Genomic DNA, 26,136 nt, shown 5'->3' with positions numbered 1-26,136 from the left:
AGCAGGTTCTGTTCTCTTTGGGTGGTTTCTGGTTTCCGTTCTCCTTGTGTGATATCTGATACCACAGAGTGGTATCAGAGCATGGTTCACCCCTCAAACTGGATGTGCTATGTGTTGATAATGCATTCATGTCGGTTTCATATGTGTTTCTTGTGTTGTAAGACCATGTGCTTGTTGCATTTGTATAGTATGGGTTCTGGTGATCCGGATTTAAACAGGAACGCAATAAAATACAGAGATAACCATAAACACAGATATGCAGTAGAAATAATACTTCATTTCATTACTGTAAAATACCTCTGTGGTATCAGAGCATGGTTCACCCCTCAAACTGGATGGGCTATGTGTTGATCATGCATTCATGTCGGTTGCATGTGTTTCTTGTGTTGTAAGACCATGTGCTTGTTGCATTTGTATAATATGGGTTCTGGTGATCCGGATTTAAAAAGGAACGCAATAAAATACAGAGATAACCATAAACACAAATATGTAGCGGAAATAATACTTCATTTCATTACTGTAAAATACTGAAATTTGCTTACAAACAGAAATGGAAATAAACCAGCTAGGGCGATGGTAGCTTATCTCTGAGAAGAGATGTGGCGGCTACATGCCTCTGAACTATGTTACAATGAGGCTTGAAGGCCTATTTATTGTTGAGAAACAATGGAAAACCCTTAACATTCCAAAACCTAACCCTAGAAGATGAAACACCAAACTGTGGGCCCCGTTTGGGTAAATTGGTACATCAACTTCCCGGGGTCGTAACTTTGGCATACGATCTATGTTTGACGCGTACAATAGCTTGTTAGAAAGATCTATCCGAGCACTACCACTTTGGGAAGGGAAAGATCGGTCCATGGACCCATGTTGACCCTAGATTTCCCAAAAAACGTCGTTTAGGGCCTCAAAACGACTCCAGAAGGTCAGGACCCGAAAAAACTGCTAAAAATAGTAACTTGTGCTACAATTAGGGAAACTAAAAATGTTGAGAGAAACAATGGTGGGGGTCCAAGTGGACTTGGTAGGTGGCCACCAATATCCACCTGGATCATTCCTCCCCCCTTAGGAAGCAATGGTCCCCATTGCATTGAGTTCCTCCCTGAGATGAGGAAGCTTCTGCTGAGCTGGGTCTCTGGTGAGCTGTTCTGCAATCTCTGATGTGTCCAGAAATGGTGGGAAGCATGGTCGACGACGATCCACATTGAACACTCGGTGCAAGCCAAGGAATGGAGGAATGTTGTGCTTCAAAGCATTGTTTCCCGTAGCCTTGGTACTGGTGTAAGGACCATGTCGGAGTGGTCTGAGTTTCTGATGGGTTCTAGTAAGGCGTTCTCTCTGCAAATGTAACCAAAATTTGTTGCCCACCTAAAACTTGTGTGTTACCCTTATGGGTGAGGGGAAGTTGTTCTTGTGTTCTATCATGACTGTATCCCTTTGCTGCTGCTGCTGCATGGAGGAACCCTTTGCGGGGGTCATGGATGTAGCAACGATCTTCCCCTTACTTTGGGAGCAAACTAGACAAAAAATGAATTTCCTAGTCTGGGAGATGAGCTTGCTGCCTTTCTTGGCAGTGATCAAAGAGGTGGCGGTAGGTGGGGCTACCTCCGGTATCCTGTATAATGAATTATCCAAAGAAATAATGACAGCGCGAGGCCTTGACTCATACACAGCATGTCACCTCCACAAGTATGGTTGGCCTAATAGTACATCGCAAACATCCAGAGGTGTAACATCACACAATACCTCATCTGTGAAGGGCTTGATGCTGTAGGGAAGGCGGAACTATTGGCGAACTTTGAGATCTCATCCTTCGTGAAGCCACCCGATACTGTACGGTTGCGGGTGTGGTGTAGTAGGTAGGCCCAACCGCTTCACGACATCTGCTGAAACGAGGTTCTTTTGGTTGCCACTGTCGACAATGAATTGCAGCGGCGAACCCTTCACCCACATCTGTGAGTGGAAAAGACGCTCCCCCTCCTCTTGGTCTTCGGGGTCATTCTTCTGGATCTTGGCGGTGGCAACAGTGGCACTGGGATCCACATCAATGATCTGCTTCCCTTTACCATTCCCCTTGTCAGGTTCTGGCCTAGGGTCAGAACATGCATCTGATTCGAAAGCCTTCAACTCGGCCACCAGCGACTACTTGGTCCGACACTCACTTGTGTTATGAGTGGGACTCATATGGAACTCACACCACTTTCCTGTGTCCTTCTTCAGCTTCATGGTGTTGTTCTTTTCTTGCAGCTTCGACGAGTTGTCTTGGGTCATCCCGCCTTGGCTTTCTCCTTTGAGCTTCGGATTTGCAGATCCAAAGTCTCGCTTCTTCTATTTGAACTTTTGCTTGATTTTGACAGCATATCGATATGCTGTGCCTAGCAAGGAGATGTTCAGGAACTCCATCTCTTCCTGGATGTATTTGTGCAGCCGTGGTATTTGAGTACCAAATGTAGCTCAGAGTCCTTGATACCCAACTGTGTGCGAAGGGTATGAAAAATGTTTATGAACTCCGGCAAATCTTAGTCCCGCCCCTGCCACAGTGTGGTCCATCTGATGTATTTGTCCTCATAGACTTTGACAGGGTAGTACTGCTCCTTGACAGCATCTCGGAATGAATCCCAAGTGGGTGCGGCTGAAAATAGTGAGCCTGTACTTTCATTCTTCTGCTCGTAGTAGGTTTACCACCATTGCTTCACATGGGGGGCTGCTTTGAGAAGAGCGAAAACAATCTTTTCCCGACTTGAAAATTCATAAACAGAAAAATATCCTTCTAGCAGATTTAACCATTTATCTATGGCATCTGCATCTATTTGACCCTCGAATATGGGGATTTCAAAATTAACTTGTACCTTAAAAGGCGTGGCGTTTCCAGAGTAGCTGCTAGAAACCGATGCATCACCTTTGGGTAGCCGCTGAAGGATCTGCGCAAATTTGTCCATCATCGCATTCCTTTGTCGCTCGAGGGTTTCTTCGAGCAATATTTTGATAGGATCTCCTGCCCCCTCGTCTTTCTTCTCATCCACCATGGGAGGCCGTCAGGATTTGCGAGGCTGGTCTTGCAAAGGTTCGACCAGTTCAAGCCCTAACTCCTTATATCCCGTCCTCGTTGGGGACATGCAAAGAAAAACAGAGAAAAAGCAAACCGCTCTAATACCACTGATCCGGATTTAAACAAGAACGCAATAAAATACAGAGATAACCATAAACACAGATATGCAGTGGAAATAATACTTCATTTCATTACTGTAAAATACTAAAATTTGCTTACAAACAGAAATGGAAATAAACCAACTAGGGAAATGGTAGCTTATCTCTTAGAAGAGATGTGGCGGATACATGCCTATGAACTATGTTACAATGAGGCTCGAAGGCCTATTTATTGTTGAGAAACAATGGAAAACCCTTAACATTCCAAAACCTAACCCTAGAAGATGAAACGCCAAACTGTGGGCCCCGTTTGGGTAAATTGGTACATTAACTTCTCGGGGTCGTAACTTTGGCATACAATCTCCGTTTGACAGATACAATAGCTCGTTAGAAAGATCTATCCGAGCACTACCACTTTGGGAAGGGAAAGATCAATCCATAGACCCATGTTGGCCCCATATTTCCCAAAAAACGTTGTTTAGGGCCTCAAAATGGCTTCGGAAGTTCAGGACCCGAAAAACTGCTAAAAATAGTAACTTGTGCTACAATTAAGGAAACTGAAAATGCTGAGAGAAAAAATGGTGGGGGTCTAAGTGGACTTGGCAGGTGGCCACCAATATCCACCTGGATCATCTGGTTGCAGCGAGGTCACCATGAGAATTTGGTGGTATTGTTGTGGAGTGTGTCGTCATGAGTGTATGGTTGATTATACATTGTTTATACAAGTTAGCATTCACATATGGTCAATTGTACAGTGGTGTGGTGGTTGTTGTCATGCATGAGGTAATGGTATGTGTAGTTGATATGGTCATGCATGAATGACTGGACTCTAGCTAGAATGATGGTTATATGCTTATGAGACCCTTATGCTCAGATCTATTGTTTAGACCTATAGATTACATATTTGTGACATGTGTGACGAAATTCATTTCATGACTAGTAGTGTTCCTGTCAAGTCCTCAATCAGGGAATTGCATTTGTATCATCGTTCTTTTGTTATTTTTCAGTTTTAAAATGTCATTTAGTTTTAGGTAGTGACCTAGGCTCTGGGCCTGAAAAAGTGGCTCAAATACTGAAGAAGCAGGCCCACCATTGGGCAGAAAAGTCTCGAGATGCCTACATACCCATTCTATGGGAGTGTTTAGAGCCTCCTCGATGCATGTTTTTCCATATCAAGGGAGCGTATGGGGGTTTAATAGTCTAAAAACTCAGTGGGACCCAAGGGTTGGTTACCTGAGTGGTTGGGATGGCTCCTCGGAGTTCTGTTGCTGATGTGGAAGGTCTATATGGTGTGTTTTCATCAGTTCCTGATCCAAAAATGGATTCTGGATAAACCTCTAAGTCTAAAAGACTTCATATAAGAGGTAAAAGGTGCCAAATGGCACAAATCCTTTGTAAATCAAAGGAAAAGGAAAATCACAGGCTGCTCTCGGAAATAGTCTCATTTCAGAGATCTCCTCATTCTGAATCCAACACAACTCGAATGGGCGAAAACAGAATTCACATGAAGAAGTTATCATAAAATAAGTTCCCCTTTGTTCTTTGGGAAGAAGACAAAAAAAAACATGAGAAAATAGCGAAAATAAGGCCAATCGGAGGGTTAAACCAAATCTGCACAAGAGCCATCGGATCTGGTCGATCAACGGTCTAGATCCGATCGACAATCTCAATCAGCGGTGGCTATCAGAGGTAGATATGCGATGGGATCGGGTCAAGCGATATGCCATTCGCCGATATCGGCAGATCACAATCAGCGATGCCACGAGGCAGAGACAGGACCCCACGATGCGCGATATGCCGATCACCAATATCGGTGGATTGCAATCGGCATTGACATCGGTCATGCCATATGGGAACACTGGGCCAATGCGATGCGCGATTTCAACCCACTATTTCTGTGTAGAACAACAGGAGTTAAGCCAAGAACTTGTAAAAAAGACTTATACCATAATCCCAAAGAGCCTAGTTGAGTTGACTAGAGCTCACAGAGATGTAGCCCAAGAGTTGTGGGTGAACTCCTAATTAAATTGTTGCTTCTATGTGTGTTTTATTGTTGCATTGTCTCTGTTGTTTTATTTACTGTTATATGCATTTATACATCAGTTTACACATTAATTTACTGCACATAAACAGTTAAAAACAAATACCAGCATACACCTATAGTTTCAAGCATTTCTTAATTCCACATTGGTTAATCAATAAGACTTGGGAAAATTTAAAGCTTTGGAAGTGGGAGAGGTTCTTGTAAGTTAGACAAGAAGCCTAAGTGCCCCATTTTCAGATCAGGTGGTATCAGAGCCTAAGTTTGGTTAACCACACCTTTAAGAAGGTTATATCAGAATGCTTGATTGACAAAGCAAAGATTGCTTGTCTGAAAGGTGTTTGAACAACAAGAGGCTGATTGTATGCTTTTTTTACAGATTGACTATTTTCTGAGTTTGCAGAGGTAAAGGGAAAGCTACTGATAGCTTAGTCTGGGAAGGAAAAATAGGAAGAAGGGCTGAAGGCACTCTTCTTATCCCAAAGGACCTCAAGGAAATATTTGGAGCACAAGAGGTTTGTTGCAAAAGGGTGCTGAATAAGCTCTTTATTTATCTTGTTGAAGTTTTTTTGTTCATTGACATAATCACAACTTCTACAAGTGGGTCCTCAAATTCTGCGTTCTTCACAAGATTCTTTGATGAAGACATGAAGCAAGAATTGTCCACCATGATGGATATGGTGAGAGAAATGTATGAGGATGGAAGGAAGGACAGCAGACTTAGAGAGCAATTGAATTCCGTGGAGGAAGAGAAGTAGTTTATTTTTGATAAATTGCAGGAAATGGAGAGGCAACTTCATATTGCAAATATGAACCTAAAAAGGATGCATGAATTGGAGACACAACGCTTTGTTGCCCAAGAAGCCTTGGTCAAGTATCAACTTGAAGAAGAGGTAAAATCTAGTTTGTCTTCAAATTCCTCTAAGGATGCTTATATTGGTTCTTTTGAAAAACATACTAGAGGCATAGGTTCTAAGCTAATGTCCAAGATGGGCTATGAAGCAAAAGGCTGGGGTAGACATGCACAAGATATTGTTGAGCCAATAATAATTGAGGAAATGCCTAAGTATTTGGGTCTTGGCTATGGAGAGTCTTATGGAGAAAGTTCCAAGGCTGCCATGAAGGCCATTGAAACAGCTCCAAGAAGGAGTTGCATTACAGAGTGTGAAGATTGTATTCAGGAGGAATGCAATAGCTTGAAACACCATTTGCAGGATCCAGGTGTTCAGAAGCACACACGTGAACCAGCGAGTTGGGGAGACTCCAACAACCTTGAAGAGGGAGCCACTTCTTCATTTGATTCACCTCCTCATGAAGGCAATAAAGTTGAAAGAGAAAGATATAAATATGGTTCTAAACATTTTCCTTTTGATTGTGCAAATCATGATAAATTTCCACATATGTATGGGAAAAGAATTGCATGTTCCTTTTGTGGGTTGGATAACCATGATGTTTCTAGATGTTGGAAGAGAATGGCCACATATAGGAAGCAGAAGAAGGAAAAGAAGAAAGAAGCCAAAGGTCCATTGGACAAGGCAAATCATGTTGTCAAGAGGATGCACATGCAGTGCACTTACTGCCATAAGCAAGGACATCTTGCTGCAAAATGTTGGACTTTGAATCCAGCAATGCTTCCACCAAAGTTGAAGAAAGTGGAAAGAGAAGATGGCAGAAATGGAAGTGAAGATTCCATGAATGATGTGTCTCAGAATGATTCACATGATGATGCTGATGTGCAGACAAAGGTAGTACCTTTGAAAGGGATTGGTAAGGAACGGTTAGAGTTCTTATCCGATTGAGATTGCATGTCTATTGATGCATCTACATTATATTTCATTTCAGCTTTGAAAGTACAGTGTGCTTAAGTGAAAGTTGAAGGATGAAATGCATGCATGAGCATGAGATGCATGAACATAGGAATGTTGATGATTTCCTTGTTTTTGAACATGTATGTGTAATTAACTTGCAGGGTTGATTGCTTTGACATGCATGTGATGCCATGTTGACTTGGGAGAAGTTAACTTGGTCTCCAAATGGAGATAATGATGAAGGGTTTCATCTTTTGAAAAAGAGTCCTAATGGTCTTTTTCTACATGCTTGACTTGAAGGGTCATTTGTTTAAAGGCATGTTTTGTGGGCTTGTTGTCTAGTCCATCATTTGTATGCAGATATAAGACATGGAGGTGTTCACAAGATGTGAAATTTGTTTCTTTTGTTGAAGCAGGAGTTTAGTCCATCCAGTTGTTGTCTGTATACCTGTTGTTGTTAACAGTTGTTGTTGGCAGCCTTTCAAACAGGTACAAATGAAAGTTTGTGGAGCAAGTGTACTTCACATTTGTTTGAGCCACCTTGGATCAATAATCAAGGCAAAGAAGTTCAAACCACCTTCTATGACCATTTCAGCAGAAGTTCTGCAGGAAGGCAAGGAGGAAGATAGTTCTTCCCAAGAAGACCAGCCCATCCAAGAAGGGAAGTGGTCAAAAACTATTGGTTCAGAGGCACTATGGAAAGGAAAGTGTAGGGAGGCTGAAAGAAGAGGGTGAGTCACTCTCATTTACTATTTAGATCAGTATATTAGTCTTTTGGAGACCAAAAGATCTTTTAGTGGGAAGGTGTGATCCAAAAATGGATCCTGGATAAACCTCTAAGTCTAAAAGAATTCATTTAAGAGGTAAAAGGTGCCAAATGGCACAAATCCTTTGTAAATTAGAGGAAAATGAAAATCCCAGGCTACTCTCAGAAATAGTCTCATTTCAGAGATCTCCTAATTCTGAATCCAACGCAATTCGAATGGGCGAAAACGGACTTCAGATGAAGAAGTTATCATAGAAAAAGTTCCCCTTGTTCTTTGGGAAAAAGGCAAAAAAAACATGAGAAAACAGCGAAAATAAGGCCAATCGAAGGCTTCAACCAAATCTGCACAGGAACCGTCGAATCTGGCCGATCAACGGTACAGATCCGATCAACAATCACAATCGGCGGTGGTTATCAGACGCAATCGGAGGCAGATATGTGATGGGATCGGGCCTAGCGATATGCCGATCGCCGATATCGGCGGATCGCAATCAGTGATGCCACGAGGCAAAGATAGGACCCTTCGATGAGCGATGTGCCGATATCAGCGAATCGCAATTGGCGTTGACATCGGTCATGCCATATGGGAACCTCGGGCCAATGCAATGCGCGATTGCGATATCGCAATATCACGTCGGGGTCATGTGATGGAGCGGGCCACATGTATATGCGCGATGCGATGAAATCCGAACCCGAAAGGGTTTTGGAATGAAAACGAATAATATTTCAAATCCGCCATAAGCCATTTTTGCGATATTTGCACTGTTTTAATGTAATTTTAAAATACAAAGGGAAGCCATAGAGAGGGGCATGGCGACTTGCGATAGCGATTCCAGGCGGACCCAACATAAATATAAGGGGGATTTAAGGACTTTTGAAGTCTGATAAACAGAGATTTGGCAGGTTTTTATCATGTTTTACAGTGTTCTCTATGTAAATAGGGAACCACTGTTTCTAAGGAATTTCAAGCGCCGATGCACCCTTCCGTTATAGCACAGGTGGGCGCCATCCCTGAGGGCATTTAGCAATGATTGCTAATGCTCAGAGAAGGGATTTGAGCAGACTAAGACTGGAAGACAGAAAGCCGAGAAGCGGAAATGAACCAACAATGACGATTTGGCTTAAAAAGACACATAACAACATAAACATAAAAGGTTGTTGGTTGTTGAGGTTGTTGTTGGGTTTTGTTGCTGAAAGTGAAGCCAAAGTAGGAAGCTAAGGCAAGAGAGGCAGCGCAGAAGCAAAAAGGCAGCTAAGGGAGTCACTTGGAGGTCAAGTGAAAATCCAAGAGGGCTATAAATTAATAGAGGGCAGAAAGAAGCCAGAGCCAAAGAGCCATAGCCAGAGCCAGAGTCGAAGAGCCAGAGTCAGAGCCAAAGAGCCAGAACCAAGAGCCAAGATCCAGGGCCAAGAGCCAGAGCTTCAAGAGCCAAGGGATAAAATGGTGTCTGAACCCATTGTTTCTGTGTAGAAAAACAGGAGTTGAGCCAAGAGCATGTAAAAAATAGTTATACCATAATCCCAGAGAGCCTAGTTGAGTTGACTAAAGCTCACGGAGATGTAGCCCAAGAGTTGTGGGTGAACTCCTAATTAAATTGCTGCTTCTGTGTGTGTTTTATTGTTGCATTGTATCTGCTGTTTTATTTACTGTTATATGCATTTATACATCAGTTTCAGCACATTAATTTACAACACATAAACAGTTAAAAACAAATACCAGCATACACCTATAGTTTCAAGCATTTCTTAATTCCGCATTGGTTAATCAATAAGACTTGGGAAAATTTAAAGCTTTGGAAGTGGGAGAGGTTCTTGTAAGTTAGACAAGAAGCCTAAGTGCTCCATTTTCAGATCAGTTCCACTTCCTTAACTAACACATAGGGAGTCAAATCATATCATAGTAACTTCTCATCTCATGTTTACCCTGGTTGGCTAGTTACTTGGGTAGATGTGGGAGGAGGGGGTTACAAAGTGGTATCAGAGTGGGTTCTGTTCTCTTTGGGTGGTTTCTGGTTTCCGTTCTCCTTGTGTGATATCTGATACCACAGAGTGGTATCAGAGCATGTTTCACCCCTCAGACTGGATGGGCTATGTGTTGATCATGCATTCATGTTGGTTGCATATGTGTTTCTTGTGTTGTAAGATCATGTGCTTGTTGCATTTGTATAGTATGGGTTCTGGTTGCAGTGAGGCCGCCATGAGAATTTGGTGGTATTGTTGTGGAGTGTGTTGTCATGAGTGTATGGTTGATTATACATTGTTTATACAAGTTAGCATTCACATATGGTCAATTGTACAGTTATGTGGCGGTCGTTGTCATGCGTGAGGTAATGGTATGTGTAGTTGATATGGTCATGCATGAATAACTGGACTCTAGCTAGAATGATGGTTATATGCTTATATGCTTATGTGTTATATCTCTATATGTTGTCATGATTATTTTATACATGTATTACACTGATTTGTTGATCCTGTAGATGAGGTATCCTCCCTGGATTATGCTCAGGTACGTTGGTTTATTATGATTTGGTATAGCTGATATGATATACCTTGCAGGAAGATTATCAAAGATGACTAGCAAGATGGTAGACTATAGCTCCCGAGACTCACCCTATGGATCATATGAGCAACATGGTGTTGGGAACTCTTCTAATTTGGTAGAAATACTGAGAAACTAAAAGGAGTTGTAACACAGATAATGACAGAATCGTACAGACACAAGAGAAACATGCAAAGGTAATTGTAGTGATACTTCAGAGTTTGTCAGAAATGCAGTGACAGGGACCACTTCGGATCAGCCATGAGCAGGAGGACAAAACTAATGGAGCATATGGAAGTAGGTCTCATGGTGGTCACAGGTGGGGTAGAGATGACACAGTGAGAGATGACAAGTTGTTGGATACTCCAGATAGGAGAGGTGATGGACACAGATACTATTTTAGTTCTGGTTCTGACAGGCATGATGATTGGCATCGTTATCATCCTTATAGGAGGAGTGACAAGGGATATTTGTTGGATGAGTTTAAGAAAGCAAAGCCACCTACATTTGATGGAGAGATGAATAAATCACAAGATGCAGAGGCATGGTTGCTTGGTATGAGGAAGTTCTTCAAGTTGCATGATTACTCAGAGAACATGAAAGCCATAATAGCTACATTTAGTCTCAAAGGTAAAGAAGATATTTGGTGGGAAGATGTGAAGAATTTTAGAGGTAGTCATGAGGGGGACTTTACTTGGAATGAGTTCGAGAGACTATTCAAGAAGAAGTATCTATTGAAGAGATACTTTGATGACAGGGAAAAAAAGTGTGAGCTAAAGATGGGATCAATGATAGATGAGGAGTACACTCCAAGTTCTTGGAGCTATTGAGGTATGTACCTTACATCAAGGAGGAGAAGATCGAGATTCAGAGATTCACTAGTGGGTTACCGATTGCATTCAAATACAAGATTGATTTCGATGAGACTAGATCATTGGAAGAGGCCATATGAAAGCTAAATCATTGCTATGAGCAATCGAAGCGCATATATGAGACTAAGACAGACTGGAAAGGTAATGCAAGGAACAAATGAAAATGGGACAAGAAGTAAGCAAGACCTCAGGATACTAGTAATAAAGAGAATGCAGCGCTGTTTAAAAATCTCAATGCATCTGACAGAGGATAGGGACTTTGATGTGAGGAGTAGAATAAGGAACCCGTGTAGTGTTGGACTTGTGGAGGAGAGAATCATAGGAGAGATTGTCCACAGTATCAGGGTGGTAGACCGTAGATCTGCAATGCTCAGGAGGCACAGAGAGTGGGAGATGTTGGACAGAGTATTCCTAGGAACTATGCAGCGTTGGATAACAGACAGGCACACCATCAGGCATCTATCATTGAGATGGACAATAAGATTTGGGATCAAGTTGTTTCTATTTTGATTGACCCTATATCTAATTATAGTTACGCTAATCTTGACCTAGTGGATAAGTGTGGTTTCAATAAAGAAGTGCATGCAAAGTCTTGGTTAGTGCAGTTGGCTACAAGTACCAAGAAGAGAGTTCATCATTGGGTAATATTTTGTACATTTGATTTGAATTGTATGCCTACGTCAACACATTTGAATGTATTACCATTGGGATCATACAATATGTTGTTAGACATGGATTGGTTTTACTTTCATAGAACCAAGGTGGATTGTTATGACAAAGCCATTGAATGGTTAGATGATAATGGAGGACAAAGAGTCTTGCAAGGTAAGAAGAAAGCAACATTAGTTAGAATGGTGACAACTATGCAGGACAAACGTAGTCATAGGAAAGGGTGTGTGTAGTGTACATTTATAGTGACAAAGGTAAGGAAGTTGAGGATAGATGTTTTGAGTAGGCACCCAGTTCTACAACAATTTCAAGATGTATTTCCTGAGGATATTTCAGAGTTTCCACCTCACAGGGAAGTAGACTTTTCTATTGAGTTGGTGTTAGGGGCAGCTCTAGCATCAAAGGCACCCTACAGGATGAGTACACCTAAGTTGCTAGAGTTGAAGCTGTAGTTGAAGGAAATGTTGGATAAGGGGTACATTAGGCCAAGTGTATCACCATGGGGTGCACAGGTATTGTTTGTGAAGAAGAAATATGGTACTCTCAGGCTATGCATTGACTACACACAGTTGAACAAAGTGACCATCAAGAACATGTATCTGTTACCGAGGATTGATGACTTTTTCAATCAGTTGAAGGGAACAACAATGTTCTCAAAGATTGATCTGAGATTCAGATATCATTAGGTAGGCATTAAAGAAGAGGAGAACTACAAGACAACTTTCTGGACCAGGTATGGGCATTATGAGTTTGTTGTAGTTCCATTTGGTTTAACTAATGTTCCGTCTACTTTTATGTGCTTAATGAATAGTGTGTTGCGTCCACATTTAGACAAGTTTGTTATTGTGTTCCTTGATGATATATTGGTATATTCTAAAATTGAAGAAGAGCATGTTGAATGATCTGCCATGATTATTCGGCGACTATAAGCATTTTTTGTTTATTTTATGTTTTGAACTCTTAGATCAGTTTTGCTAATAACTTCTTATATATATTTATGACATTTATGTATATATTGATGGACCTAATGAAATCAGCACTGGATAGAATGGCTTGGACCATTTATGATATTTTGCATATCCTTAATGCAAATGATACAACATGTAATTTTCTTTTTGATAATGGAAATTACAATTTTTTTTCTTGGGAAAAAAAGAAGAAGAGTATGTCGATCATTTAGCAGCAGTGTTGAGAGAGTGTCAGTTGTATGCTAAGCTTAGCAAGTGTTGTTTCTTTTAGACAAAGGTACACTACTTGGGACATGTCTTTTCCAAGGATGGCATAGCAATGGACCCAGAAAATGTAAGATCTTCATGCAGTGGGCAACCCCCAGGAATGTGGATGAGGTGATATCTTTCATGAGGTTAGAAGGTTATTACATGAGGTTCATCAGGAACTTATCGCAGATTACATATCTTATCACATCATTGCAGAAGAAAGGTAATAAGTTTGAATGGACAAAGGAGTGTCCGACCAGTTCTGAGCAGCTTAAGTAGTTGTTGACACATGCACTAGTGTTAAAGATTGTAGATCCAAACAAAGAGTTTGTAGTATGTACAGATGCTTGCAAGAGAGGACTTGGTGGAGTCCTCATGCAAGATGGACATGTGGTATGATATGAGTCACGAAAACTAAATGAGCATGAGCAGAGCTACCCAACACATGATCTTGAGTTGGCAACGATCATACATGCATTGAAGATGTGGAGGCAATATCTTCTAGGCGGGAGGTTTGTAATGATGAGTGATTACATTGGTATGTGGTATCTTTTTGACTAACTAAAACTGAATGGTAGTAAGGCTCTGTGGTTGGCCACGATCAGTGAGTTTGACATTGAGATCCGGTATATCAAAGGTAAAGAGAACATGGTGGAAATTTCTCTTAGCAGGAGGATATAGGTAAATCACATAACAAATATGAGCTCCTATTGAACAAATTTACATGATAGGATTTTGCAGGTATCTTAGCAGGATGTTAGGTATATGGAGATTGTGCATAGGTTGCAGTAGAGTTAAAGTAGTGGTACAGGTATGGGTACAGGTGGTGATACATGTACAGGTACATGTAGTGTTACAACTACATGTACAGATGCAGGTGCACAGGATGTGGACTATCGAATCATGACAGATGAATTGGTTAGATTTAGGGACAAGATATATGTGTTAGATAGCAGTAAGCTCAAGAAGGTGTTCTTGAGGGAGTTTCATGCGAAACTGTATTCAGGTCACTCAGGTTATAAGAAGACGCTGACAGCAGTGAAGAAGTTCTATTATTGGCCAAATTTTAAGAGAGATGTAGAAGATTTTGTGGCTAGGTGCTTGGATTGTCAGCAAGTGAAAGTAGAGTGTAAGAATCCAGCTGGACTGTTACAGCCAATTCCGATTCCATAGTGGAAATGGGAAGTCATTTCCATGGACTTTATCACAAGTTTTCCAAGGAGTGTGAGACAATGTGATTCCATCATGGTGGTGGTGGACAGATTGAAAAAGGTAGTGCACTTCATTCCAGTGAAGTCCACATTCTCAGTGAGTGATGTAGCACTGGTCTTCATCAGGGACATGGTCAAATTACATGGAGTTCCGAAGAAGATTGTTTCAGACAGGGATGCAAAGCTCACTTCCAAGTTTTGGAAGGAGTTGTTTGTAGGTTTGGGCACAGAGTTGGCCCTCAGTACAACTTATCATCCGCAGGAAGATGGACAAACTGAGAGGGTCAATAGGATATTGGAGGACATGTTGAGAATGTATGTGATGCATCAACAATAGAAGTGGGAAGAGTACCTTCCATTGGTAGAGTTCGCTTATAATGATGGGTATTAGGAATCCTTGAGGATGAGTTTGTTCAAGGCATTGTATGGGCATAGTTTCAATACCCCCATTAGTTGGAGCGATCCAGTTAATAGGTTGTTCATTGGACCGGACATGTTGGCATACATGGAGCGGGAAATGCAGGTAATCAAGAAGAATTCGAAAGCAACACAGGATAGGCAGAAGTGTTATGCATATCAGAATAGGTTGTTGAAGGAGTTCCAAGTTGGGGAACAGGTGTAGTTGCACATCAAATCGAAGAAGAGATCCTTGCGGATTAGATCACGTGCCAAGTTGGAACCCCAGTTTTGTGGACCTTTCAGTATTATTGAGAGGACTGGCCAGTAGCCTATCGACTTGCACTGCCTCTGATAATGAATATCCATGATGTTTTCCATGTGTCATTGCTTAAAAAGTAGTTAAAGATGTTGATCATGTGATTTACTGTTATGTATTGCAGGTGGAGTCAGAAGGAGAATTCCAACCGAAAGCGAAGTGTATTTTGTGGAGAAAGATGCTCATGCTCCCGAACCGAGCAATCAAGTAGGTTAAAGTGCAATGGAAGCACTTTGGGCCCGATGAAGATACATTAGAGATGGCAGATCAGATGTGGGCTATGTATCCTTACTTATTCACTGGTTAAGCAGATGTTTTAGTATATCTCTTTGGTATATGTTTTGGTGATGTTTGGTATACGTACATATGTATATGGATGTATATACCACCATGAGTTATGTTATAAAGCTCCAATAAGCGGTATGGGTGTCATGTCATTATGATGTTATACTTGTTATGTTTTCATGTCGGTTTGCTTCTCCGCAGGATGACCATTGTAAATACTACAGCGAGCCAAGTTGTAAATCTTAATGGGAAGTATGTTATACTTAGAAAAGCCTTGTTGATTTTAGGTGTTGTTGAACACCGAGGACGGTGTTCCCCTAAGGGGGAGGGTTCTATAACAGCCCTGGTGAAAATTCCATGTAATAAAAGTTGATAAATGAAAAATAATAACCACGGTTGATGGGATACTTATTCCAAGATGAATGTTGAGCAAACGAATAGTGATGGGGATCATTGGTGATTGATCAATGGTTAAGGAAATTGGAAAAGACAATGGCTAAGGCTTTGGAAAGGTAAAATGGCGTTTTGAAACATTTATTTATGAAAATAAAGGAAATTAGGAGAAAAGGGAGGTGAAAGGTCATAGGTTGCATGTGATGAGGAAAATTAAGGAAAATAATGGAAAATGAAGAAAAAAGAGGTCTCAATAATAAAAAGGCTTATTAGGATCAGTTCACAGACTTTTGTTAATTCAGTTTTGGAGCTCTCTCTATATTCTCTCTCACATACTCTTGGACACTTAGAGTTTTCTTGGAGCACTATTGGAGGAGTGTGGCATACTTTGAGTTTTTGGAGAAAGAAGGCAAAGCAAGGGCTGGAAAGTGTAAGAGGACATCAGGATCAACAACTACAATGGGTTTTTCTTGTAGGTATCGAGTTGCATGTATGTTATCCTCACTAGTTTTGGCATGCATGGAATATGCATATGGTTTTTTGGTCATGATTTGTCATTGGCATGGAGGATTGCCTAGATTGACAGCGGATTTGCCTAGCCTTTCCATTTCCTGGATAGCCATGGTGTTGTGGGTTCATTTCTTTGTTTTTCTAGTTAGTTCTCATGCTTCCTTTAGCTTGGGTTGAGTTACTAGTTCCTGGAGCCTTGGTTGGACAAACGCTCTAGAGCCTTGTAACAACTTGGGTTGAGTTACTAGTCCTGGAATCTTGGTTGGAGAAACATTATGGAGCCCTTGGTGGGTTGAGTTACTAGTGTTGGAGCCTTGGTTGGACAAATGCTCTGGAGCCCTGTATAAGTTGTGGGTTGAGTTACTAGTCCTGAAATCCTTAGTGGAACAAACACTCTGGAGCCCTGGAAGGCTTGGGTAGAGACCAAACTGGTGATGGTTTTTTGATGTCTGACCATGAGGTGGAAACATTGTTTGATGGGTTGAGGTGGTTGGGCCTCTGGAAGCCCTGGATGGTTTGATTGATGTGTTTTATGAGATACCATGTTCATGCTTTGAATATGGCATGACAGTGACTGGAAGAAGAGAGATTTGGCTCAACCATGTCTATGGTCGAGTGATTCGTGGAAGTCCCACAACTGGTTGACCTTTGCATCATTAATATGAGGTTATTTCTCCTTGTTATTTCATGAGTATTGTACTGGTTTATATGTGGATTATATGGTTGTTATTTGCTTGGTATTTCTGTTGTTATTATGTTGGTTATGAGCATGTATTATGGTAGTGGCTATGTATGGCTCTCATCATGGTTTTAATTGTAAATGGATGAACAATGTATCTATGGCCTAATGGATGAAATGAAATCTAATGCGTTGAAGCATCAATTCTTCATAGCGATTCTCAGATGAGTACGATACCCCTATGCTTAGATCTATTATTTAAACCTATAGATTACATATTTGTAACATGTTTGATGAAAAGTCTGTCATGGCTAGTAGGGGTCCAGCTAAGTCCTCGTTTAAGTAGTTGCATTTGTATCATCATTTTGTTGTTACCTTTCAATTCTAAAAGTGTCATTTAGTTATGGGCAGTGAACTGTGCTCTGGGCCTAAAAAAGTGGCTCAAATCCAGGAGATGTGGGCATAGCACTGGGAAGAAAAGTCCCTAGACTCATGAATACACATTTTGTGGGAGCATCTAGAGCCTCCTAAATGCGTGTTTGTCAATATTAAGGGAGTGTTCGAGGGTTTAATGGTCTAAAAACTCAGTTGGACCCAAGGACTGGTTACTTGAGTGGTTAGGATGGCTCTTGGGAGTTATGTTGCTAATGTGGAAGGTTTGTATGGTGTGTTTCTGTCGGTTCCACTTCCTTAACTGACAATTATGGAGTCGAATCATATCGTAGTAACTTCTCATCACATGTTCATCCCGGTTGGCCTGCTACTTGGGTAGATGTGGGAGGAGGGGGTTACAGATAACCCCAAATGAAAATAAGAATTGATCTTGAGACCTTTTTGGACTTCATGTAAGAACATTTACCACTTGAGCTAACCTTTGGGGATATTCTTTGAATCCACTTATTATGTGTGAATGCAAGGAGGAACTTGTTTTTATAAGAAAAGGGTGGTTCAAAATTTCAAACCTATCTAACTCAAATACTAATGGAATAAATTTTTGTGTTGTTGGTTCTAATGACCATGGAGGTAGAAGGGAAGTATGAATCACATTTTCTTAAATTTGAAAGGTTATTATGTATGGAGAAGAAAAATGCCTTGGAAATTTCACACACATACATATCAAGTGTAGAGATTTGGTAACCATTCTAGCTTTGCGTACACAAATTTTACATACAACCTTAATATGCATAACCTCTACATTGACATCCACATACCATTGATGCACATAAAGGGAAATATAACCATAACACTGACAAGGATTAGTTGGTCTTCACTAGACTCATAATATTTTCATTTTTTCACTATAATTTTTTCCAACATGAATCTAGAGTTGAAAAAACTTTTTGGCTATTAATAATATAACAAAATAAAAAGTTGCATAATTAATATGTTCATTAATGGAACAAAAATTCGTAGATGAAGGCGTTGTCGCTCAAAATGACACACTAAAAGAGTTTTGAGATTTGCCTTAATTTTTTTAGTTTGCTTGGGTGTTCTCATCCCCTTGGCAATTGGTATTTGGTCAAAAGAGTTTTAATTGTATGCTTTGCATCAATGAAGGTGGGTTGTTCAAGTAAAATTATCATAGGGGATAACTATGAACACCACTACTAAAATATTTAAACCGACCGAATGATACCAGGTTTCTCAACTTAAAACTGCCTTCCTTAAATTCATTGCCATAAACCTAAAAGAAGTCATGAAGTAAAAGTGGTTCAAATACTTGAAGACGAATTGCTCCTCTCTTAAACTGGGGACTCTTCCAATGTTTCCAAATACATAGGATGACGTGGAGGCTTTGTCAGTTCTAGAAAAAGTGGGTTATGTGCCCACTCTAAATGAAGACAACTTACACCTAGGTCAACCAAACAACCAGGTGTCCAAGAACATGCCAAGGAATAAAGTGCAAAGGAAATCCTATGCGACACGTTTTGTGCCCAATGCGTCACAGTAACTTTCATACATCTTGCTATATAAAGCACGTGGCATATAAATTTGTTATATATGTGAGATAAATTCCCATGGAAATCCAATGCAACAACAAGGATGATTTTTAGAAGAATGATGGGGCAGTTCCATTTTATGGAAGGTCATTGTTACAAATTTCTGAGACATGATCTAATACAAACAATATTGCAAGTGAAAAATTTCATCCATTTGCGGAACCAATAGAACTGCGTGCCATTGTCAAACACCTTTGCTTCAAATAGTATGAACCACCTTTAGGAAGATGCTATTGAACTAGGTTAGCATATTGCTCTCAATGAATATGAGCTAAATAATCCATAGCAAAAAGAGAAAGATGGTCGAAATCACAGGCAAGGTTGGCATTACTTTAGCATCGCTTTCGTGAATGGACAAAGAAAGAGTTATGGTGAATGATCTATAAGAAGAAAATTTTGGTTTCTAAATATTGAGCAGGATGATTACTTGGATTGACAAGACAGATTCAAGTAGATAAATCAACAATTGAAATTTAAAAGTGGACCCCCCCCCACGCCATTTGCTTAATGTTTAACAAAGGATGGTGTGGGGGGGGGGGGGGTCCACGATAATTGGTTTTGTTCAATATGCTTTCTATGATGTGGCACACTCAAGTTAAAAGAGGACACCTCCTCAACGATTTTCAATACCAGCGATCCAACCCACTGTGAAACTTCTTTTAGAAACTGCTGGTCAAATTTCATGGGCATTTTCACACAGTGAAATTCAAGCACAGTTTTTGGAAAATTGAAGGCGAATTCCAGAAATCTATAACATGGGTTTTTTGCAATATGGCCTCCATTAAATCACTCACATTCGCAAAATCATGAATGGTTTGGGATATTTCGTTGGTTTTCTAAAGGGTATATGTTTAGATTTCATGAATGACAGGACTAACAAAAAGTCCAATGAATGGAATGACTAAGGGCCAACTGCATCTTTTTGTTTTGTTAATGATTGTTGAGGTCTTTGCCTCAATCATGTCTTTTCACTCTCAGCTAATCTCCCCCTATAATTAATTTTAGATCTGGATCCACCTATACATTTTACCCTTCATGAGATTTGATATCAACTTTGGTTTTAAAAGTTTCCAATTAAACGAGGTTTGTTCATAGCCCTCATATTGTGCAATCTCTCAGGACAAATTTCTTATTGAGACCCAACGAATCATAAATAACAAATACACCATAGAATCTTAATAATGTAGCATATCATCTTTTTTTGTTCAAGGGAATTTAGAGCGATATGTTTACATAACTATCAAAATCTACAAAGGTATCAAATATCCCCAAAGCAGGCAAGGATATTCTAGTCTAATGAGTCCTCCACCCATCAAGCGAGTGCCAATTATGTTCAAGTGAGCTTAATACTGAAGAAAGTATAGTGTTTTGTTCTTCACAGCTAAAGGAAAAGTGTCCCATGTATTAATTGTAAGAAAGATATTCATCAATTGACAAATAAGCCAAAGGGATTAGCTCCATTACAGAAATTACTTGATCAAATTGTTGTTCCCACTTATGTAATAATGAAACCTCAACAAGAAAATATTGAAGCATGCAACATTGGTAGAGGAAATGAGCTCAATAATATCAAAATTTCAAGGTTGTTAGCAAAAGAGGTTAAAGATAAGTATCTAAGCCTATTCAATTGTTACATAGATATCTATTCAAATAGTACTTAGTCTAGTTGTGGTTCTTTTATGTAAATCTGGTTTATAAGAAAACAATTGTCTTTGTGGGTGGGTGCGTGAGGTTTCTTGGAAGCTTGGTTATGTACCCTGTGTGGACAAGTACCAAAAATAGTTTTTCTTTTATGCAATAATTAGATTTTGTTCCAAATTCAACTCATCCTTTCACACGCATTTTGCTTTCTCCCGTTAGTGTTTTGGTAGTCATTTAATCACTTTGTTTTCATTAGATGAATTTTTTTCTTGTGTGGGGATGAAATATATGGGTTCATAGATTAGAGTAGCATTATTTTTTGTGCATTAGCATCACCTCCTTCAACATTCCACCTTCAATTTCTACTTGTTTCAGCAAACTGTCTGTGCACTGGAAATCACCTCACCGAGCTAGAGGAAGACTGTTAGTTTTGCTTATCCCTTGCACAAGTTAAGTCTAATGAGTAGATATGAGTTTGGCAAGGTCACTTTAACCCTTCCATATCTACCTACCACCTTCTCCCATCTTCAAACCGCTCCTAGAACCTTTAGATTGCTCTAGAATGCAAAGTTATAGCAAAACAGGGCATCCTATAGCAATCTTGTAGCATTACACAAAATTCTTCAAAACGTGCCCAAATTTCCTCTAAAGCTTTTTTTTTTCTTCTCATCACTTCATAATGTCCTCTAAGCCTTGAAAACAAACTTGTGAAGATCATAGACACTTTAGATACCTTCCTTTCATTTATGTAGTTTCAATTCTGCATGTAGGGTGCATTGTTTTGGTCATGAGTTAAGTAGCATAAAAGTAGCTTATTTTGATCACTTTTGAGCATTTAATTATTCTTTTCAAATTGAATAAAATCTACTTTTATTTCAATAACAAATATTTGTATTCCTGCAAGATAGATTAGAGTCACTTTCATGGCATTTACATTCATGCAACTAGCTCACAGTTACTTTTTTTATATTTACCTTCTTCCAAATAGATTAGGATTTATTTTCCAACATTTCCTTCCATGCAAATAGAATAGTGTTTCTTTCATGTAGTAGAAAAAATTATTCTTAAATAATCTCTTTTCTTGAAAAGTTAAACTAGGTAGTTTTCCTTATTGGATTTTGTGAAATGGTCTCTGCACATCTCAATTCAATTCATTGCTTTAGAATAACTTGAGTAGAATCTTGCTTGTTGTGCATAGATCACTAACGCCTCTTAAGTTTGTACAAACTCCATATTGACAAATTAAAGTTGGTATCCCTGGGAGTTGCAACACCAAGACTCATCAAATGGCGTTAAACACCCTCTTAGAAGAGGCAACCCATAGCTAAGATTCCAACAACATGGACAATAATAGCCTTAACATAAAAGAATATAAACACAAACAAACATAGGCAACAATAACGCTTGGTAGAGATTGGCAATGGCTGGAGTAGATGGTAAAAAAGGATTGGCCCCTTATGCCCTCATTTATCCAAGTTATCATGCTAGGAAGTGAACTTTGGACCATCCAAAACCACAACATTGTAGAGCAAGTTATTGTCCCTTGAAAAATCATTATGGAAAATACAATGTTATCGCATGCATCTATAGTCTTAATGATATGCATGATATGGAATAATGGAGGGACCTATATTTGTCACCTTAGACATCAAGTGAAGAGGGAGTTATGGTAATCAAATGTCTAGACAAAGTTTCTGTTATGTCCCTCTCACCCCATTAGGGAGCTTAAAAATTGAAGGAAATGGGGGTGGGTTTTGATCCATTTATGTGTGCATGGTTAATGAGACTGTTTAATATAATAATTATGGGTGCAACCACATGTTCGACCACTACCTCAAGGTGCACTCATAGCTTCAAGCTAGGCCTTCATGGGAATTGAACCTTGCCCAAAGGTGAAAAACTCATTGTTTTCCACCATTGGATCCATCCCATTTTGGTTATTTTCACAAAAAATTAAAAATTACTTCTTTTAATCCTTTTTCTTAAGAAATAAATTTTCATTAAATCTCCCCCATTTTCCTTGGAATTTTGGATGAATGATAGATCAAACACCAACTGCATAGGCCATTAATAACACCAAAAGACCTAACATGAATGCATCCCAAAACCTCTACATGCTTCTCTTTAGAGTGTCCCATCCTCACACACTTAAGCAAAGAATGAAAATATTGGTACCAAGCCAATCGTCATGCAACACTCCCCCTTATTTAGAAATTACAAATGGAAGGCAAATTGACAACTAACCATAGAAGGTTTGATAATGTAACAACCTTGGTAAAATTCCATGTAATAAAAGTTGATAAAGGCAAAATAATAACCATGGTTGATGGGACATGTATTCCAAGTTGAATGTTGGGAAAAAGCATAGTGATGGGGATCACTTGTGATTGACTAATGGCTAAGGAAATTGGTAAAGGCAATGGCTAAGGCTTTGGAAAGGCAAAATGGTATTTTGGCACTTTTATTTATGAAAATAAAGGAAATTAGGAGAAAAGAGGGGTGAAATGTCACAGGTTGCATGTGAGGAGGAAAATGAAGGAAAATAATGGAAAATGAAGAAAATACAAGCCTCATTAATAAAAAGGCTTCTGAGGATCAGTTCACAAACTTTTGTCAGTTCAGTTTTGGAGCTCTCACTCTATTCTCTCTCTCTCTCATACTCTTGGACACTTAGATTGTTCTTGGAGCACTCTTGGAGGAGTGTGGCATACTTGGAGTTTCTGAGCAAGAAGGCAAAGGAAGAGCATAAAGCACAAGAGGACATCAGGATCAGTAGCTACAATGGGTTTTTCTTGCAAGTACCGATTTGCACATATGTTTTCCTCACTAGTTTTGGCATGCATGGCATATGCATGTGGTTTATTGGTCACGGTCTGTCATTGGCATGGAGGATTTCCTGGATTGATAGTGGATTTTCCTAGCCTTTCGATTTCCTAGATAGCCATGGTGTTGTGGGTTCATTTCTTTATTTTTCTGGTTAGTTCTCATGTTTCCTTTAGCTTGGGTTGAGTTACTAGTCCTCGAGCCTTGGTTAGAAAAACACTCTGGAGCCCTTAGTGGGTTGAGTTACTAGTCCTGGAGCCTTTGTTGGACAAATTCTCTAGAGCCTTGTATAAGTTGTGGGTTGAGTTACTATTCCTGCAAGCCTTGGTTGGAACAAATGCTCTAGAGCCCTGGAAGGCTTGGGTAGAGACCGATCTGGTGATGGTTTTGTGATTTCCGACCGTGAGGTGGAATCACTATTTGATGGGTTGAGGTGGTTTGGCCTTTGAAAGCCTTGGATGGTTTGATTGATATGTTTTATGAGATCCCACATTCATGCTTGGAATATGGCATGAGGGTGACTGGCTGAAGAGAGATTTGGCTCAGCCGTGTCTATAGTCGGGTGGTTCGTGGAAGTCCCACAACTTGTTTCCCTTTACATTATTAATACAAGTTTATTTATCCTTGTTATTTCATGAGTATTGTACCGGATTATATCTGTATTATATGGTTGTTGTTTCCTTGGTATTTTTGTTGTTATTATGCTGGTTATGAACATGTATTATGGCAGGGACTATGTATGGCTATCATCATGTTTTTACTTGTAAATGAATGAACAATGTATATGGGGCCTAATGGATGAAATGGCAGCTAATGTGTTGAGGCATCAATGCTTCTTAGTGATTCTCAGATGAGTACGAGACCCCTATGCTCAGCTCTATTGTTTAAACCTGTAGATTACATATTTGTGACTTGTTTGAAGAAATGTCTATCATGGCTAGTAGGGGTACAATCAAGTTCTCGTTCAAGTAAGTGCATTTGTATCATTGCTCTATTATTATCTTTTAGTTCTAAACGTGTCATTTAGTACTGGGCCGTGACTTGGGCTCTGGGCCATGAAAAAGTGGCTCAAATCCAAAAGATGTAGGCACAACAATGGGTAAAAAAGTCCCCAGACACATGCATACCCATTCTGTGGGAGCATTTGGAACCTCCTAGATGCATGCTTGTCCATATCAAGGGAGCGTTCGAGGGTTTAATGGTCTAGAAACTCAGTGGGACCCAGGGGCTGGTTACCTGAGTGGTTGGGATGGCTCCTGGGAGTTTTGTTGCTGACGTGGAAGGTTTTTATGGTGTGTTTCTGTCGGTTCCACTTCCTTAACTAACACATCATATCATAGTAACTTCTCATCACATGTTTACCCCAGTTGGTTGGCTACTTGGATAGATGTGGGAGGAGGGGGGTTATAGAGTGGTATCAGAGCAGGTTACGCTCTCTTTGGGTGGTTTCTAGTTTCTGTTCTCCTTGTGTGATATCTGATACCATAGAGTGGTATCAGAGCATGGTTCACCCCTCGAATTGGATGGGTTGTGTATTGGTCATGCATTCATGTCGGTTGCATATTTGTTTCTTGTGTTGTAATACCATGTGCTTGTTGCCTTTGTATGGTATGGGCTATGGTTACAATGAGGTCGCAATGGGAATTTGGTGGTGTTGTTGTGGAGTGTGTCGTCATGAGTGTATGGTTTATTATACATATTTTAGGCATGTTAGCATTCACATGTGGTCAAGTGTAAAATGATATGGTGTTTGTTGTCATGCATGAGGTCATGGTATGTGTAGTCGATATGGTCATGCATTGATGACTGAACTCTAGCTAGAATGATGGTTATATGCTTATATGATTATGTGTTATATCTCTATATGTTGTCATGATTATGTTATACATGTATTACACTTATTTGTTGATCTTGCATACGAGGTATCCTCCCCGGATTATGCTAAGGTACGTTGGTTTATTGTAATTTGGTTTAGCTAACATGATATACCTTGCATGAAGAATATTAAAGATGACTAGAAAGATGGTAGACTACAGTTCCCGAGACTCTCCCTATGGATCAGATGAGCAACATGGTGTTGGGCACTCTTCTGATTTGGCATACACACTAATAAGCTTGAAGGTAGAAATAAGGAGTTCTAAGGCAAACAATGATAGATTCATACAGGAAGAGGAGAAACAAGCAGAGGTGAATGTAGTGATACTTTAGAGTTTTTCAGAATTGTAGAGACAGGGACCACTTCAGATCATCCATGAGCAGGAGGAAAAAACTAATGGGGCATATGGCAGTAGATCTCAAGGTGGTCACAGGTCAGATAGAGATGACACGATGAGATGTGGAAGGTTGTTGGATACTCTAGATAAGAGAGGTGATGGACACAGGTACTATTCTAGTTTTGGTTCTGACAAGCATGATGATCGACATCGTTATCATCCTTACATGAGGAGTGACAAGGGATATTTTCCGGATGAGTTTAAGAAAGCAAAACCACCTACATTTGAAGGAGAGATGAAGATATCACAGGATACAAAGGCATGGTTGATTGGTATGAGGAAGTTCTTCAAGTTGCATGATTATTCAAAGAACGTGAAAGCCATAATAACTATATTTAGTCTCAAAGGTAAAGTGGATATTTGGTGGGAAAATGTGAAGAATGTCAGAGGTATTCATGAAGAGGACTTGACTTGGAATGAGTTCGAGAGATTATTCAAGAAGAAGTACCTATCGGAGAGATGCTTCGATGATAGGGAAAAATAATTCTATGAGCTAAAGATGGGATCGATGACAGATGAGGAGTACACTAGCAGGTTCTTGTAGCTA

This window comes from Pinus tabuliformis, chromosome X (genome assembly GCF_031772625.1).
Source record: "Pinus tabuliformis cultivar Carrire ecotype Pingquan chromosome X, CPIR1, whole genome shotgun sequence".
Taxonomy (NCBI): domain Eukaryota; kingdom Viridiplantae; phylum Streptophyta; class Pinopsida; order Pinales; family Pinaceae; genus Pinus; species Pinus tabuliformis.
This window is presented reverse-complemented; position numbering follows the sequence as displayed.